Genomic DNA, 19,389 nt, shown 5'->3' with positions numbered 1-19,389 from the left:
GCTGTATTCTGGTTGGGGCGAGTCAATATAATGAGTGATTTTCAGTCCCTTGTATGTGCTATAACTTGTTTTCAAAATGGCTACTATACGTATTATGTCTGGCATATTATTATGCTTACTTTGTGCTTTATAAAGTTGTTTGTTGTATAATTACATACATTATCATCGTCACGCGACCCGATATCGTTTAAACTATAACAAAGATCTTCATATAGGTATAGATAACTTAATTGTTAGATATCTATTTATTCAGTAATTCGGTTTCTTTATATTATTATTATACCCCTAAAATCTAAATTTATAGATTTTCTTGATCTAATTGCTTCATGGACTTTTTATTTTTATTTTCAAGGTATTTATTATAAATGTATAAATAGTTAAAATTATTTAATAACATTAAGTTCAAAACTTATAGTGAAGGAATACGAGTACCTAATTTAAATTTACTAACAGCTTGTGATGTAGCCTTGTTATTAAATTTAACCATATAATTACATGTTACTTAACTATAATAATAGTATATGATATTATATGAGTTCATCCCGTTCCCGTGAATACCTACATGATATTAAATAACTGAATATTGATAGAAAGATCAGGTTCTTTGCGAATAATAGTATTATAAAATAAGATAAGAAAATACCATTACCTAATGTACAAGTAAAATATTTTTCGCATTATGGAAAACATTTATAGCATTATTAGATGAATCCGGTCCCTTAGGTATATCGGTGAAACTAAACTGGATTTCAATCATCTAGACAAATGCCAAATATGACAGTGAAATTGAAAATTAATAGTGAAGTGATGGTTGTGCAACAACATTTTGTAATAAACAATGAAAACATAAAAATATTAAATCAGGGGCAGAACACATTTCGAACTATTCAGAGAAATTAAGGATTCAAAATTACAGATAAAAAATTATTCTCAGAAAAAGGTGAGGAATAAAGGACGATGGTTGATGAAGAATTTGATGAACAAGTTGAATAATCAAAACTACGCTATATTATGGGGTATTTACTACTTACTATAAATTAAATTATGTTTGTATAGAGTCACTATAGACTCAAGATAAATCAGCAAACAAGTTAACAATATAACTATTTGTCACTATAACATTATTAAAGTTCAATGAAATAGTTAGAAGAAATTACTGTATATTATTTCATGATCAAAAATTATATTTTAAAATAAGCACACTATATAACAATAGGTACTAATAACAGTAATACTCAGTAGCTATTTTTTTTAAATAAATTATTATTATTATTATTGTTATATAGTGTGCTTATTTTAAAATTTCCCTAACTACAAGAAACGCATAAAACTGTTTAAATTTTAAATAATAAAAAAAAAATAATTATAAAACTTATAATTTATTTTAGGTGTACATACAAAATTAATAATATTAATTGTACCTATATTTTGCGTGTATTAATAATTGAACCATGGACATAATACGTATAGTGTCGTATACATAATAGTACCTACTACCTATATTTATAAATTAAATTATGCATACGTATAACTAAAAATTAATTTTAAATATACCTATTATGTACATATTATAGAGTGTTATTTTTACGAAACGAATAGGTACATAATTGGTATTATGTTTGTTTATGTTTTTAGAACGTAATTTAAGCTGCACTCGGCAATTCGTAGTACTCAAGTCCAATACACATTCTCGAGATATTATCTCAGTGACAAATTAATATACACCTATCTAAATTTGCTTTTTCCAACTCGAGTTATTTACAACAATACGTGTGTATCGTATATCCAATATGGAATTATTTCAGCAATATACTATAAAATAGGTATTAATCGGAATGGTCGACGGGGATATGAGCGCTTCGTCGCAAATGCAGGACTATAATATTATTATAACTACGATTACCAGACGGGCCACCGAACCGCACGAGCTCGCGCGACCGGCGTCGGCGGCGCACTGCCGAGCGCGGAGCGTCGCTGTCGTCCTTCGGGGGCTTCCTCTTACCGGCCGCACCACCGGTCCGACACGACCACGGGCAGCACCGGCAGCGGCACGCGGTCCGGCCGACACACGACGGTCGCAGAATTCGCGCGGGCGCTACGGCGTCGGCGCCGCGGCATCGCGGTCGGGCGGCCAACCCGTCACCGCGCCCCACCGCCGGCCGTCCAGGGCGCCGCCCCGTTTCGCCCCGCTCGTCGTCCGACGGCCCCGCCCCTCCGTTTCTCCGCCACCCCGCGTCACTCCTACGCCGCCGCCGACACCGCCACTCCGCCTCCTCCTCCGGCCCGCCGTAACTGGGCCACCGTGCGAGCGAGAGAGATGAGTCGCGCGTGTCACCCGACCGCGGAAAGCAAAAGTGTACTGCGGTTTGCGTGCGTGCGCGCGCTCTCTCGCTCGCGTATCGCCCGGGTACGCGTTATTATTATTATTATTGTTATTATCGTTAATACTGTAACTGACCGCGCGCGCGCCGCTAACGTTATTTTTTCGCGCTGCCGAGTGGGATCGCGGTGGACGGACTGCACAGACGAACGGTCGCGCGGACGGACGAACGGCGGCCGGCCGTCCGGTGGGGGGAACTCGTCGGTAACGGTGGCGGTGGCGACGGCGGCGGCGGTGATCGACGAAGACGCGCCGGGCGAAACTGGGTTGTCCTCCGGCCCGGCAGTGGAACAGACGCATCCGATACGCGAACAACACTCTCTCGTCGCGCGGCAGCACACACAACGCGCACGACGATCGTATAACAATAATAATATACGATATTATTATAACGATAATGATAATAATAATAATGGTTGTAGGGCAGTAGTAGTGATCGCAAATAATATTATCCGATCCGTCGGACCTTAGGACCGCGCTCAGTGATCGTGTAAACCTCATGGGGTTTAATGCTGTTGCAGTTTCGTTTGCAGACGACGACCGCGTGTGAATTTTATACGCGAAATAACATTCGTATTTGTTTGCTTGTAATTTAATTTCAATTTTTTTTTTTTTCATTTTTTTCGTTTTATCGATATCCGTGCGAATCCGTTTTTTTTGTTTGTTTGTTCGCGCCGCGGTTTTCTCTTATTTCTATTTCGCGCATCTCGTTTTTTGGTTTTTGCCGAACGATCTGCGAATAATAATAAAAAAAAAAACGTTCGGTGTTTTTCGGTGTCGTCCACTGCGACATGGCCGCGCCGAAGCTAATATTAAATAATTTATCGTTTCGTGACGGCCGTTTAAACTTTTGAAGTGTCCAAGTGTGTTCCGCGTGAGGATAACGCAACGACTCCGCCGCTGCATCCGCTGCCCCGCCGACGCTCGACGGATCATCAGGTAAGAATATTATTTTTTTTTATTAGCCGTTAGCCGCACTTAAATATTATAATAGGTAGGTAGGTAGGTAATGATTTATTATTAGGAAACGCGAGCGATTCTAGATTTAGGCGATATAGGCATCATCTATAAGCAGATTAAATAATATTATTTTATTGAAAAATTAAAAATTAAAAATTTATTTATTATAAAAGAATAGAAAAAAATGTGTTTAAATGTTTTAAAATATATATAATAGTATAAAATAAGTAAATTGGAAGAAATTATTTTATTTTTATTTTAGGTGAGTACCTATAGGTATCCACATTTGTTAAAAAATATTTTTACTGATAAATAAATAATCCGATTTAGGTAGGTATATGTATTAATTTTTGGTGTTTATGAATTATAAATTATAGCTAAAATACTAAATATATTAATTAATAAATATTTTATTTAAAAATATTTCGTCAGAAATTTTTTTATTATTGTTATTCTAAATAATATTATACATATATAATTTTGAAAATAATAAGCTTTTTTATAATAACTTGTTTTCTGAATATGTCCATTTTTTAGCATTTTAAATTTTATATTATGTATAAATTTTCCAATACTTAGTTAGAATTATATTAATTAATTTTCATTGTAATTTATTTATCTGTTTTATTTCTCATTTCATAGCATATATTATATATATCATGATTTCACCAATTTTAAAAAATATGTATATTTTTTTAAAAATTTTAATAGGTAATTTATAAATATTAAATAAAATAAATAATAAGCCCGCAATTTCGATAAATGAAATTTTTATTCGAATTAAACTATATATATATAGTTATAGCGTTGTATTATGTTATTAGATATCATTACTAATTAATTTTACTAAAAACTCGAACTAATAAAAAATAAAAAATAAAAAAATACACATATGTGTTGATATTCAATAAAATATACTAACCATAATAAATTAAATATCTTTAAAATAATATTATATTGTATGCCTATATATATGCCTATAACAATTAAAATGCCTAAGAGCTAATACTTAAGATACGTGTGTATAAAATAATGTATTGTGATGAGCAATTAATTTCAATTCATTATAAATAAAATCAATATACTATATAACAATCAAAACATATTTATAAATATATAAGGTATATATATATATATATATATATATATAACCTTCAACAATCATCGAGTAGGTTGTTTATTTAATTATGAAAATCAATTCTTCATTTAAAGTATTTAGTGTGTATAGGTATCTAATAGTAGTAAATAGATAATCACTATATAAATATCCAACATAGGTAATAATAGGTATTAAATGAGAATATTTTTAAGGAAAACTCGCATAATCGGTAGTTTATTATTATATATACATTGTCGAGGTTTTCCTCTCGTTCCCCATCACTTTTTGTTTCGTTGACCGAGTTTTCTCATCCGAATTCACTTTTCCCAATCGTTATTGTTCCCCGTTGTCTCCATTCTTATTCACGCGGTTCTTTTGTGTCACGAATGATTGATTACTTTTTTTCGTTACACATCCCATACAAATAATAATAATAATAATAATAAGAATAGTATTATAGTAATAAAAATAAGAATAAAAACCGCAAGCGTATTGAAGAAGCCGAAAAAAGAGCAAACTCTGTTTCGTAATACTTGAGTATATATAATCCATCGCGCGACTATATACGTCGCTGCACACAAAGAACAATACCGATTTACCGCGACATTTTCGGTCACATTTATATATTCTTCACGAAAATATTGTTCTCCACGTTTCGTATAATATAATAACATATATACCTGTATACAGTGCATTGTGTATAATAATATGCGATATCTCCCGCGGTTGTGCAACAGGACTCGATTTTTTCCGCACGGCCGCTCCCAAACGGCACGTTTCTCCTCCGACTTTGCGAGATCGGCTAGCGGTCGGCATTGTTTATACTTTATGTAAAATGCCGACGAGTCCATCCCGCTCGAATACGCACAGGCGACCCGGAAAGAGACGAAACGTACGCGTCTAAGCACGGGTTAGATGAGGTTGGCCTCATAAGTGGAGTGAGAAATAAAAATGATACATTATTAAAAAACATTAGCGCACCCGGGGGTCGTTGGCGGCCGTACAACGCGTGTATAATATGTGTGTGCAGTACGTGACCGGATCTTGTTTCACGATTTGTGCGGACCAAACGTATGATATACAATATTACCTGAATGTTAAAAAAATAAACGAAGAAAAAAATAAAGACTTAGGTAATCAACACGATGATCCGTCGCGTGCCTAATATATCTTTTACATAATATATTATAATTATGTCTACTAGATTATTATATTAAATTCATTGAATAAAGTCATTATAATACAAGTATAAACAAATAAAGAATAATAAATTATGAAATAAATACGGTGTAACGTGTCTATAGTATAATTATGTACCACCGTGATTACAAACGAGGCATTGTTCTTGGTCGAACAGTCGCGGTGTGCCCCTATCATCGTCGAGACCGATCGGGGTTAATGATCGCCCGTTATTAATACGTCTCGTAACCGTAGGCAACAAGTAGGTAAGTGTATTAGAATAATAATATTATGACGTCTCTCTCGGGTGGAATATTTTCGCCGCCAATGCAGCAGTTATTGTGGTTGCCCAATCGATTTCTCGTTGTGAACCTATTCGGCCGCCACCGTTTCGAAATTCGTCAAAATAATAGTACCTACCTATATATCTACAACAATAATTCGCATAATAATCATTTTGTGTTGATTTGGAACGAATATATACTATAAATTAATAGTAATACTCGTAATAATAATAATAATATTATTATTATTATGCGCTAACAATCGGAACGTTTTTCGACATTTTTCTCTGCCTTCGAGTGGAGAGAAAAATATTATGTATAGATATATATAATTTACCTAAAACTATTTTATATTTTAGAAAATTCTTTGCCACGCGATAGTTATCGCGAGTTCCAATTGTACATAATATATGTCTATATATATATTTATGCCTCCGGGGCGACGCACGAAACAATGGTTAATCCTATACTAGCGCCCACCCCGCCCGCGATGTCGGAAGCTCTTCTTTTAGGTCGTTGTGTTTGTAATAATTGCAATACCTATTATTTATTCTCCACAACGTGTAATGGAGAGTGAATAATTTCCACGTCGTTATCTCATAAATTCGATTAATAAAAAAGTAATAATACAGGTACGTATTTTAAGTATTTACTTTTTGAATATTGTTCGCGGATTGCTCATGTGAATTTAAGTCGTCAAAAAGTAAAAATGATATTGTGAAATACTGCAGTAGCCAGTAAACGCGTATTATATTAACGTTTCAGAGTTGTGTATATTCATCAACCTACATAATATATACATATTTTGAGTGTTTTCCCACTAATATAATAATGTAGGTATCTAATTTACTGCGGATGAGAACTAATTTTAATATAAACAATGAATTACGCATAGACTAAAATTAAGGTTAAATCATAAACATTATAATAATATCATTATAAGACGGTATGGAAGCGATTATAGTATATTATTTTTGTAGCAAATCGTCACTTACACCTGTACCGTTGAAATATTACTATAACGTCCCACATTGGGTATATCATATAAATAATAGCTGTTAACGAAAATTATATTTATTGTAGTAATGATTTTTAATAATGATTAAAAAAAAAACAATCGAGTCTTATAATATGCGTTACTGAGTAATCTTTGGGTAGTACAAACTTCAAAGTAATCATAAAGTAATTGTAAGAATTTATATAGAGTCTACTCCGAGCATCTATAGGTACATATGTCCAAAGTGAAATATAAACGCGATGAATCCGTGGCCACAAAAGAGCTGTCAGTTCAGCGAGTATAGAATATGATGCTTAAGACAATAATGAGTATAACAGTCTAATTCTTTTGTCAGGGTCTATTCATCTTTCGGAACACGTTATATTTGGCTAGAATAATAATAATATATATGTCAAGTCATTATGTCATACTAGGAAAATTAGTTTATTCATACGATATGCGTACGAACAGATGTATACGTGCATACGTGCCGCAGAATATTTCCAATATATCTATGTGTGTAATGTGCGTCAGACGTACTGGAAACGAAAAAATAAGACATTCGAAACGGTGACCGAAAGAGAGGAATAATAATAATAATAGTAATAATAATAACACTAATAACAGTATAATAATATTCGATTCTAATATCTACGAGATAATATTCTATTTTCAAAAGCATATTACCAATTCACGGGATAGTAATTTTTAGGTCACAGAATACGTAGGTACCAATACATATATATCTATATATACAAGTACACGGCGTATTATTTTTTCCTATATTATAATAATATATATACACACGCGACCGATCGATTGCACATTATAAACATTAAACCATTTATATTTGGAGCGCATAAAGATGATAATTTGGTCAGTGGGCGGCCGTTGCATTATTGTCGCGACCAGACAAGGTGATGTCAGAAAAGCATATCGTTTCGATGAAAAAAAAATGAAAAATAAGAGACCCGTACCTAGATACATAGCATGCACATACTTTATCGCAAAGAGAAATATAAATCATTCCATACAGAGCTAAGATATAGTAACCACAAATACAAATATGCAATACCACGTGGTTTCGAGATATTGCTCGTACCTACTTCATAATTTTTTTTCGCATTACCGTAAATCGTAATTATACGCCGTTCTGCGAATTTGAAAAAATACAAGCACACAATTATTATAGGTATGTTACATGTGACGTCACAACCGATTTGCATGATATTCGAATAATAGTTATTTAGATACAGCTATAAACGTTATATATACACATATAGTACCTACATATCACAATATATATATATTGTATGTAATATGTAATATATACGCGTATTATAATGTATGTAACGTCGCGGTAAGAGGTAGGACGCGTAGAGGAAATAAAATGTGTAAAAAAAAAATTGAAATCGACGAAATCGAAAGTGTTACAGATTGGTTCCGTTACGTCACTATGTCTATTATTTATTATTATATACATACAGTTTGCCCATCGCGGTTGTTTAGGTACGACACAAAACGAATGAAAAACGAGGGTTTTCCTGGTTACGACTATTTCTTTTGTTATGTGTACTGTATAGATAGTATCCGCAAACGTTAATAATTTCGTAATGACTATTATTGAAGAAAAAAAATTTAACAATAAAATATATAGGTATACCTAAGAATCCATTGCAAATATAATATTATAACAGTATTTTATATAATCCGCAATATTGTCGTCGACATTCATTTAAATGCTACTTACTAAAGCTATCTAATACAAAAAGCTTATACCTAGTTTTAACTTTGAAATATACGTACCTATGTATAATCTACTAATAGGTACATTATTTATGAAAAAATAAAACAAATGTTATACTTTATTTTTATCATACCGAGTTATTTTTTATTTTGATGAAAATCATTACCTATATTTTATTATTTTACACAAAATAATTGTTTTTATTTTGAGTAACATTTAAACTTTAAAGTTCATATTATGCTACAGGTATACCCCTCGTTTTTGAATAAAATCATTTAAACTTTAAATGGTAAAATAGTTAGCCTATAGTTATATGTATAAAAGTATTAAATTTGTTAGCATTATAAGAAAAGTTATCCGCAAACATTTTGAATAGCAATAACGAATAATTTTTAATTTATAATAATAATTGTTAGTATTGAAATATTTATTGTTCAATTTTGTATGATGTGACTTCGTATACTATTATATTTTTATGGTGGATGGAAATAAAATGTAATATTTATTAAGTAATAACATTTTTTTTAAAATATATAAATAAAAGTTAGCGTGATAGCAGATATACGTATTAATGACTATATTGTGAGTTAAAATTAGTGGTTAGTATAGGCAGATTGGGCTGGAATTATAGACTATATATTATATGTACCTACTTGTTGATTATAAATTATATTTTGACATTATATACTTCAAATCATACAAATGTATGTATTTATATATTTTTAAAAAAAAAAAAAAAACAAAAAATGACTTATTCAATTTTAGTTTAGCCTACGGTTAAATAGATCACCCGTACACTGTATACATTGTGTAAAGTCATATAAACATAAATTCGTAATGATATTTTTTTACGAAATCGTATCATATAATATTAATGATATGCTACAGCGCGGTGTATATAGTGTATTATAATATAAATATGCATATAGGTATATATAATGTAAACGTTAAAACGTATATACGGTATACCTGTACATCCGACGTTGTTAGGAGTACGATAACACAATATATAGGCACATCGATTAGTTACAGAGGTATATGTATATAGGTATTATATGTACCTATAACGTAAACATATATAGTGATTTTATTTTGTAAAAACCTCGTAAACCGACAAGACGGTTGCAAATTATTTCGCTTTCGCCTTAATTGGACGAAAGGAATGTTTCGCAAACTGTATCAAATCGAATAGCGTGGACGTTTTGCACTTGTGTTGTTATTACTATTATCATTATCATTATCAGACGTGTCGAAAGTTTCGCTTATACCTATACACGATGTTCATTCGCGACGACGACGATAATAATAATAACAACAACAATTATTATTATTACTATTATACCTATAGGTTTAGTCGGATAATGATATTAGGTATATATTATAATAATGTATTAAAGTATATATTGCTGTTTTGTGACTAATGAGTGTTTTCAGCAATACCTATACAGGTAATATATATATATTGGCAATATACCTAATATGCCGCGCAATATCAATAATGATGTGGTGTGTGTATAGAGCATATTTCCGACGAGTACCATAATGTATGATATATTATATGTATATATACGTCTGCAGGCCGTCACTGTTGTCTTTACGAGCATTATTGCATATTATTTTTATGAGTTATAACACTTATAACACATATAACGTATATTCAATATGTGTATATTCATATACAGCCATAATCGTGTACGTACTTGACTATAACGCACGTGGACACGTGTACCACCATATATCGTGATCTTAGCATTGTGTTACGTATATTATTATTATTATATTCGTATACACATTACAGTATACACACAGCTGATAGTTATACAGTTACACGCGTATTATTATCGTGTTATTGTGATGATTCCGCGAGCGGTCGTAATTTCACAACCAATTAGAGTAAAAAAAAAAATAAATAATAAAATAACGGCGAAGATATTATTGTCATTGATATTCAAATGAGATTCCCGAAAACTGGTCCCGACCGGGTACATGCAATTATTATATTATACTTTGCGTATAAGTGTATAACATACCCGAGTTGAACGATATATATATTTTACTTGTACGGTTTTTTCTACGATAATATGATAACTAATAAAAATAAATAAGATGTTATAAATTGTAATTATTATATTAACGGTGTAAAGATGACGTTATTATTATTATTTGGCAGCGGTGATGGTTTGTCGCGAATAATATTATATTATATTTCATACTTTAGTCCGTTACACGGGACTACGCAGCATGCGCGCGGGTCCACGACCTAATGCAACATTAAAATAATCATTATTTATGAGTTATGACAATAAAAACGCCGTATGAGATGGACTCATATTATTATTATAATAATACACGCCCGCTTTTCTCATTAAATCCGAATCGTGTAAGTATAATATATTGTACTTAATATGTTTTACTGTTAGGACGAATTCGTTGCAATACCATTTTTATTATTATTATACCTATCAATTTTGTTCGATAAACGTGTGTGCATAGGTTATACTTATAATAATTTATATCAAACATATAGTTGTGTTTACCGGACACATCGGTTATAGTATAATATTAGGTATATAGGCGTATATATTATACTGGTAGATACTGCACGTCAGTTTTCACCAGGGACTGGTTTTCACTGTATTTTGACAGGGGCGTAGGTATTCGAGATGGAGATGGAGCTACCGGTATTAAAATATTATAAACGTGAACACACGAACGCACGAGGCATCGAAACGAAAAATATTAGCATAAAACGGCCAGCCGATCGATCGGCATTGCGACTTTCAGTTTCACCTGCAGATTTGATCGATCGATGTCCGGTCCATTCATCTTTGATCCAATTTACTTATTCCGAATAGGTGCGAAGAGAAAAACAGAGAGAGACAGAGAAAGAGATAATCGTATGTATAAATATATATATATATATATATATATATTTACGTCGAATCCGTGCTTTTGTTCATATTTTTTGCTGGTCGTTGGCCCCTTTATATAGTGTTAGAGCAGTTAGATCATAATAGGATCGACCCGGGCACTATGCTAATGGACGACTAATAGAACGAACACACTATATGTACCTACTTATACGTCATACGAACTCATAACTAGACATTTATACATACCATTTATATATATCTCTATTATAATATTATGCGCCAGCAACGAGTCTTATTATATGTCAAACATATCATAAATTATTATTGTAAAATAGAGTTTATAAAAACTAAGCTTCAACCGGGTTTATATGTCCGATACACATAATATAATATATCTATTATTATGTATAAACTTCGATTCCGCGACTTTTCTACTACAGTATAGACAATATTATATTATTATATTACTGGTATGAACTTAAGTGCTTCTTTATATTACTTATTACACGTGCGTATAATAGCGATATAAGAATAATATTATAATATATTATACTTTAATGGTACGAGCTTTACTTTTTAGTAAACACATTTTTCAAATCAAATTTTTTCTAAAATAGTCTTTTTATGTTCATTAAATAATAGGTACCTATATAAATATTAAATATTTTCAATTATAAATAGATACATGTATAACATATGTTTATATTAATAGCCATAAACTTAAAAAGTTAAAAATGATCGTCCACTGCAGTTTGATGAATATAAAAAGTGAAAAAAAAACTTTTAATACTTTAATATTATAATTAAGCTTAACTGCAATTTTCCTGAATAATATCTATACATTTTTTATTGATATAAAATGTTACCGTTAGGTAAACATACATTAGCCATCAATGTATTAATTATATAAGTGTTCCTAAAATGAACTATAGGGATGTTATTGAACAATAAGTTATACTTATATATGATTAGGATAACATTGAATATTTATGATACACCACCCGTAGCACTATAATGCTATGCTGTACAGGAAATTATCGAGTCTTTACAATTTTGATACACATGTGTGTGTAACTCGCTGTTAACACGTATATAAATATACGTATCCTGTGGTACATGATTGTTGTGTACATCGACTTGCTGTGGGTAAACAAATTATATTTTTGTATATATTTTCTTCTCAGTCACTATACGAGTATAGGTATAGTGATCTGGTAAAAACACTTTGTTGAAAATGTATTTCACTGTACAGTCATTTGATATTGAAGATACTTATACGTTTTAAATGGATAGATATACACATATATTACATCATACTGCAGCAAGCGTACAACGACATATGGTTTTAACATCAATGAATATACAATAATACATTTATAAATTACTTTATTATTCAATTAAATTGATGTTATAAAATAAAACTTACAAATTTTTACTTTTATTACATATATTATATAGGTAGGTATATGCATTTTTTTATAACCATTTATTTATGTTGTATTCTTTTAAACTAGGTATCTATAATTCCTCATTGAAGAAATAGTTACGCATTCACGCATGTCGCATTGTGTATATTATATAGTACCACAAACTCTTCTTTTATTCTATAAAATTCCTAACCCAATTGTTATTAATTTTAATTGTGCTTTTTAATCCTACATTTGTAGCAGTTTAGAGTTATAGGCGTTTAAGTCTCCAGCACCTCTCCTTTTCATAACATGTGCATTTTAAAACTGGACTATGGCACTATGCTATACATGTTATATTATACAACAAATTTTAACACGTCTGATCGTGTTACGTAACATTAATTACACATTTAATAAATAATATAAGTACTCTGCAATGACGAAAAAAAATGACACCGGTCGCCCCTCAAAATATTTCGTATCTTGGAATAGACTATTGGTTCGATCACGGCCTTGGGAATGATGACGTATCGACGCATTACCTTAAACGAAAGAAAGATGTTGTCTAAATAATATTTATGCACTATTGATTAAATATCGATACCAAAAACTAAATGTTTTATTACATTATTATTATCATCATCATATGTGCCATTAACCGTTTACAGATAATATACATATGACGAGCAACATATAATAACGTGTGCGATGATTGTGTAAATATTTTTCTTTTATCGTGTCGTAAATCGCATAATAGGAATAGGTAGGTATTAAATGATTAATTATGATTTCTCAATGATATCTTTAATTAAAACAAAAAAAAAATACTCACACACACATATATATACGCAAACACACACGTGTGCGCAAAAACGTAAATTTACGATCGTTATCGGAGAAAAACGTGTGTTGTACTTCTATGTATATATTATATTATTTTCTGCCTGCAGATGTGTTTTAAAGAAAGTCGTCCGTTTTCGCTTACTGCAACGTATCTAAACGTATGTATAATATTATACTTAAAAACGTTTACTTTTAAGCGTTATACTTATTATACCTATATATAATATGTATATATATTATATAATATTGCAGTGATACGGAACACTTGCATGTTTATATATAAACCTACCGTATTGTACCTATAAAATACTATATAGATTTACATTATTATCGATAAATTATCGCGCCCATCACTTAACACATATTATTATAATACACATACACGTCGATCGTTATATTATATTAGTTTCGTTCCAGTCGGCGCGATGTTGCAGTTGTTACAATATTTATATAATATACAATCTTTAAATATAGCTATAGCTGACGCACGCCATTCTAACACACTGTCATAGATGTATATATTATATATATTGTGCCTGCACGCATTGCTGGACTTTCCGGGTGCGGTCTTCGCGCGATAATCGATTTTCCGACTTCCACCATACGGCATCCATAAATAATATATAACGCGTGATTATTAACTACGTAGGTAGTCGTGATTATAGGTACTGCAAAGCTGGGATTAGATTGACCGTAGATATATTATGGTTATTAATTATTGTTAAAAACATTAATTTTCACAGAGCCAAAATAGTATGTATACGGGATTTAGCGACAAAATATGAGATATGAGATATGACGTATACCTACACATACGCTTAAAACGCGTTGATGGTGCACTGCTGGTCGATTAGGTTCGGCCCGTCTATTTTTACGCCGATAAATCTAACAGCCGGTAAAAAAAGTAAATGAAACCCGATGATGGGGACCCGTCAACATCAATTAGCTATAAGTCTACTTACGTACATATTATATATATTGGTACTATGGCCTGCCACAACGCGCGCGCGTTAGTACCTTATACATAATATTATATCTATGTATATGATACATCTGCTGGAATTTTTTATTTTATTTATTTATTATTACTTTTTACTACCGACCGATAGCGTATCATATAATATATGATGCGTATAATATATAATGAGCAGCAGCAGCAGCAGCAACGGCAGCGAATTGGTATTATATATTATATTGGATCACGTACGCGGACACGAACGGTTAACATTCACGCGCGCGCGAGCACATACACACACGCACATATTATATTCGGATCACGGGTGCGAGCGAGTAATGGAAAAATACATTAGCATCCGCGGTGGATCGCCCGTCTTACAATAATATGCTATATGTGTGTGTATATTATAATAATATAATATGTACACGAAACGTGTTATTACGCGGATTTCGGTATGGGTACCTATATGTAATATTTATCTCGTGACCCATATAACGTGCGTGGTATTGGATTACGAGAAATACGATAGTGCGATTGGAAGATTTACGCAGCGGTAGCGGTGGTTTTTTTTTTAATAATAAAAAAAAAAAATATGTTCATTCTAATACCTACCGACCGATCTTTCGTCGACCGCCACCCAGTGCGAATGTAATTAAGTCACGGCGGTAAGACTGTGACTGCTGTCTACACACACGTATAATATAATATATAACTCGCATATGTATATCGCGCATGTATATATTATATACCCGAATACCGCGATTGTTGAGCATGTGTTGTAGGTATAGATGATGAACATGTCTTTTGGCCGATGACAGGAGTCCAAATAAAATTCGTTAGATACTTTTACTTTAAGGGTCATTTCACACAAGACGGTTTCGTCCGTACGATTTTTTAAATGTATAAGAAGTGCCGGAATGGAAAATTAGTGTTAATTTGGTCCAACGGTCAACGATGAATATAATATTTTGTTTTATATAAAATCTAGAAAAATAGAAAAAATACGTGAAAACAATAATTTCTACCTATCATAATCAATTCAAATTAGTATAGGTATTTAATCTTTTCACGGTCATGTATGATCTCGCATCATCAACTCATTCTTATTTATTTATTCGTAGTTTTATGAGTTTACTCCACAGTAACGTTTTGAGCGTTTTACAACTACACGCGACGATTGAGCACTATCGAAGGAAAATCTGTACACCCATTAATTTATTATATTTTAGAAAACCACCGAATTTTCGTTTTATTTTAAAATGTCACCTTTATAGGTAGAATATAATATACCTACGATACATATTTCGTCGTCGTCGTCGAGGCGAGGAAAACCGATTTACTCTCAAAAACGTAGCTAAAAACTATTTATTATATTAATAATAATGTATAAAAGTCTTATAGAATATTTTTTTTAAATTATTTTTACCATCGACGGTGGCAGTCAAATAAAAAAAATCGAAAAGGTCGTGTCGCACATTTATGATTTTAGTGTGCTGACGGTCTAATCAAATTACTATAAACATAAAACAATGTTTAATATATATATTAAACATAATGAACTTTTCACACAAATAGTATTGCATTAAATATAATATTATTATGTATTGGAAGTATACACATCATAATATTATATTATACGCTTACTCGCGCGTATCAAATAACTTTATAGTGCGACTATCTCAACGGTCGGCGACGTGTCAACGTCATAATATTAATGTCGCCGCCGCCGCCGCGGACGTTTTCTTCTCACGACGGACATAATAATATAATATACATAGGTAACGTGAATCGCGTTAATGACAGTAATAATAATAATAATCGCGATATTGTGAAAAAAAAAATAATAACAAAACTATGCCACCGAAACGTCATCCGAGCTGCTGCAATGGTACGACGTCGCGTTAATAACCAATTAATACGTCGTCTTGGGGTTCTTCGTCGTCTCCGCGGTCATCGAACGTGTTCATTGATCTCCGGCGACGATGACTGAAGTGCTCGATCGCCTCTGCAGTAGGTTTATAATAATCGATAATACCCAATTAAAACATTGCTATTAAATATACGTAATAATTAATATTATATTATAAATCGCGATCGAATTCGTATTAATGTATACTCATTCGTACCTACGCTGCACCTGCAGTCTAAATATTAATAATTTACCCACATGGGTAATATTAAAATAATAATAATTATCGTTTTGAGATAACCGTATCGCCTCCGCGTCTCCGAACTACCGACGACGTTCCGTCAATCCAATTTTTGTTTGATTATTTTTTTAACATCTACTTTCGCTATGCAAAGTGAAATTTTTCGACGTCGTTGTCGTAGCAGCGTCCAAAATTGGATCGATTAAACGGTCAAGCGAATTATGGCGACGCGCGCGTGGCGAAAGCAGATTCTCCGAGAGACGACACACACACACACACACACACACACATGACGCACACGCATGCGTGAACTTATATTATATATCGAATGGGTTTCACCGATCTTATTATTATTTCTGATCGCTATTTATTATTGTTTTGCGCGCGTTTATTTTTTTTTTTTATTCTTTATCGCTATTATTTTTCTTTTTAATCTAATTAAAAACAATAATATTCTCTACTCCGTTACGCGTCGTCGGATCCACTTTCGACCAGGTCGATTTGCGCGTGGCGAACACATTCCTTTTGTCATAACACCGGCCACCAAATCGGGTCACAAATCAATACATGTATATCACAATTTATATATACGTATAAGATCATACTAACTTTTATTTATACGTTTATAAATTTGCCATCGGCGAAACTCCGATCTACAGCTCAGCGGTTTCGCGAATATCTGCACAAATTCATAAACCGTGTAATTATTAAAAAAATATAATAATAATCCGACTCGCCAGCATATATTTAATATAATAATTCATATAATAAACCATTAAATTTTACTAGGTAATATGTTATTATCATGATTAAAATCTACATATTATGCATAAATTCTACGACGAGGGTTTAAGATGTCCACAGCGTTTAAATTCTAATAACCGATTTCATAGGCACGATATATTTGATTTTTCTTTACACCTGACAACTTAATCATTCTAATGGTTTAATGAAATTTAATAGACCAATAATCGGCCAATAAATTATGTTTAAAATAATAGTTTCTGACTATTGACTCATTAAAAGTTTAGTGATTGTTCGTGTAACCCGGGAATACAATAATAATATGCATATTTGGATGGTTGTAAGTTTTATTTTGTCATTAGTGTGTATACAATTTGTATATTTTATTCTTTATTCAGTACATAATCAGGCATAATTTTGAGCGTTATTTAATTGCTTTCGATAAAAATTGTTAATAAATCATTATTTAAAAAAAAATAAAATAAAATAAAATAAGGCTTCAAATTTCCAATACATAAAATACAAAAAATAAAAATAAATAAGTATTTTCCAATTTAAATTTTTAAAATTATTTTCATTTTATAATTTTGATGACACTACGTGATTAAAGACAATAATACAAGAACTATTGAAAACATAAATATTTATTAATATTATCTTTGTATTGGTGCGATTTTTTTCGCATCAAATGTATACACAACGCATTTTTAATGTACCTATGTAATGTCTGCTTGTTAGTAGTTTAATACCTATGACATTTCCACCACTGCGTAACATAATCGCGTTTTTAATACTATATATAATAATATACAGATTTTCAATCATTTGATTAGCTATGGTATTTTAATTTTGCTTAAGTGTAGTGGTTTAATCGCTTTATATATTATACCGCACGTTCGTATTTATATGGCCGACACTTGATTTTTATGTTTATGATTGCAGATAAAAGCAGATATTTCGTATTTTTATTCCTGCTCCCTGGAGGTTGCTGCGAAGACACAGCCTCAGACCACGGCGGTCTGTAGATGATCTACTAATCAGGTATGCAAAACACACAAAAATATAAAATCGATTTCATGTATAGGTATATTATGGATGTTATGTACCTATATTCTATATAGAATACGAACGTATTATACCTATACAATATTATATTGAATACTGCAGGCTAAAAGAATTAACGTTAAAATTATGGTCCTCCCGCAGTCATTATCATAATGCTGTTATTAAAATATTATCAATAACCTCGGGGCTCATCGGTCACATACGTTCTATTAGTGTATTATATAAATAAATTTCCTAAAAACACTACGCGATCGTATCCTAGTTGTTTTTTATTATTTTTTCCCACCACCGTAACTGCTTTACACCTCGTTGCCGAAACCGAACTTATTATATTATAATTTAATGTGCTCGCGTATATACACACCCGAGTTTCTATAGTGCCGTAACGAATCGTTACGGCTATTTTCTTCCTCTGGTCTATCATAAACAATTTGGGCGATACTTATTTTTCACATTATCCTTAAAAAATGTTACCGATTCAATATTGGTTTTTGCCTATAATTTTTAATAATATGATTATTTATTTACTGCTCGTATTGTTTTTGTTTCATAGTTTAATAATGTATAGGTATACGTGCAGTGCACATTATTATACACTTTTTAATTTCATAACTCTATTATTCGTCTATTACATATGAATATTTAAAAAAAAACATGACCTATTTATTATGGAGTATATTTTTTTATTTTTTTAGTTCTTA

At 31.7% G+C, this 19,389-nt stretch overlaps 1 protein-coding gene across 1 annotated transcript in view; it reads left to right on the top strand.

Moving 5' to 3' along the window:
- Nucleotides 1-2,498: 2,498 nt before the first annotated feature.
- The window catches only part of LOC126550637 (zinc finger protein sens-like), a 54,092-nt gene continuing 37,201 nt past the window's right edge, over nt 2,499-19,389 (top strand). Inside the window, exons 1-2 of the mRNA XM_050202550.1 lie at nt 2,499-3,319; nt 18,566-18,664. The gene's annotated coding sequence lies outside the window, so the exon portion shown is untranslated. The remainder of the gene's footprint in view (nt 3,320-18,565; nt 18,665-19,389) is intronic.

Source organism: Aphis gossypii, chromosome 3 (assembly GCF_020184175.1).
Source record: "Aphis gossypii isolate Hap1 chromosome 3, ASM2018417v2, whole genome shotgun sequence".
In the NCBI taxonomy this organism is placed as follows: domain Eukaryota; kingdom Metazoa; phylum Arthropoda; class Insecta; order Hemiptera; family Aphididae; genus Aphis; species Aphis gossypii.
Note: the sequence above shows the minus strand (reverse complement) of the source record. Positions and strands in the feature narration are given on the sequence as shown.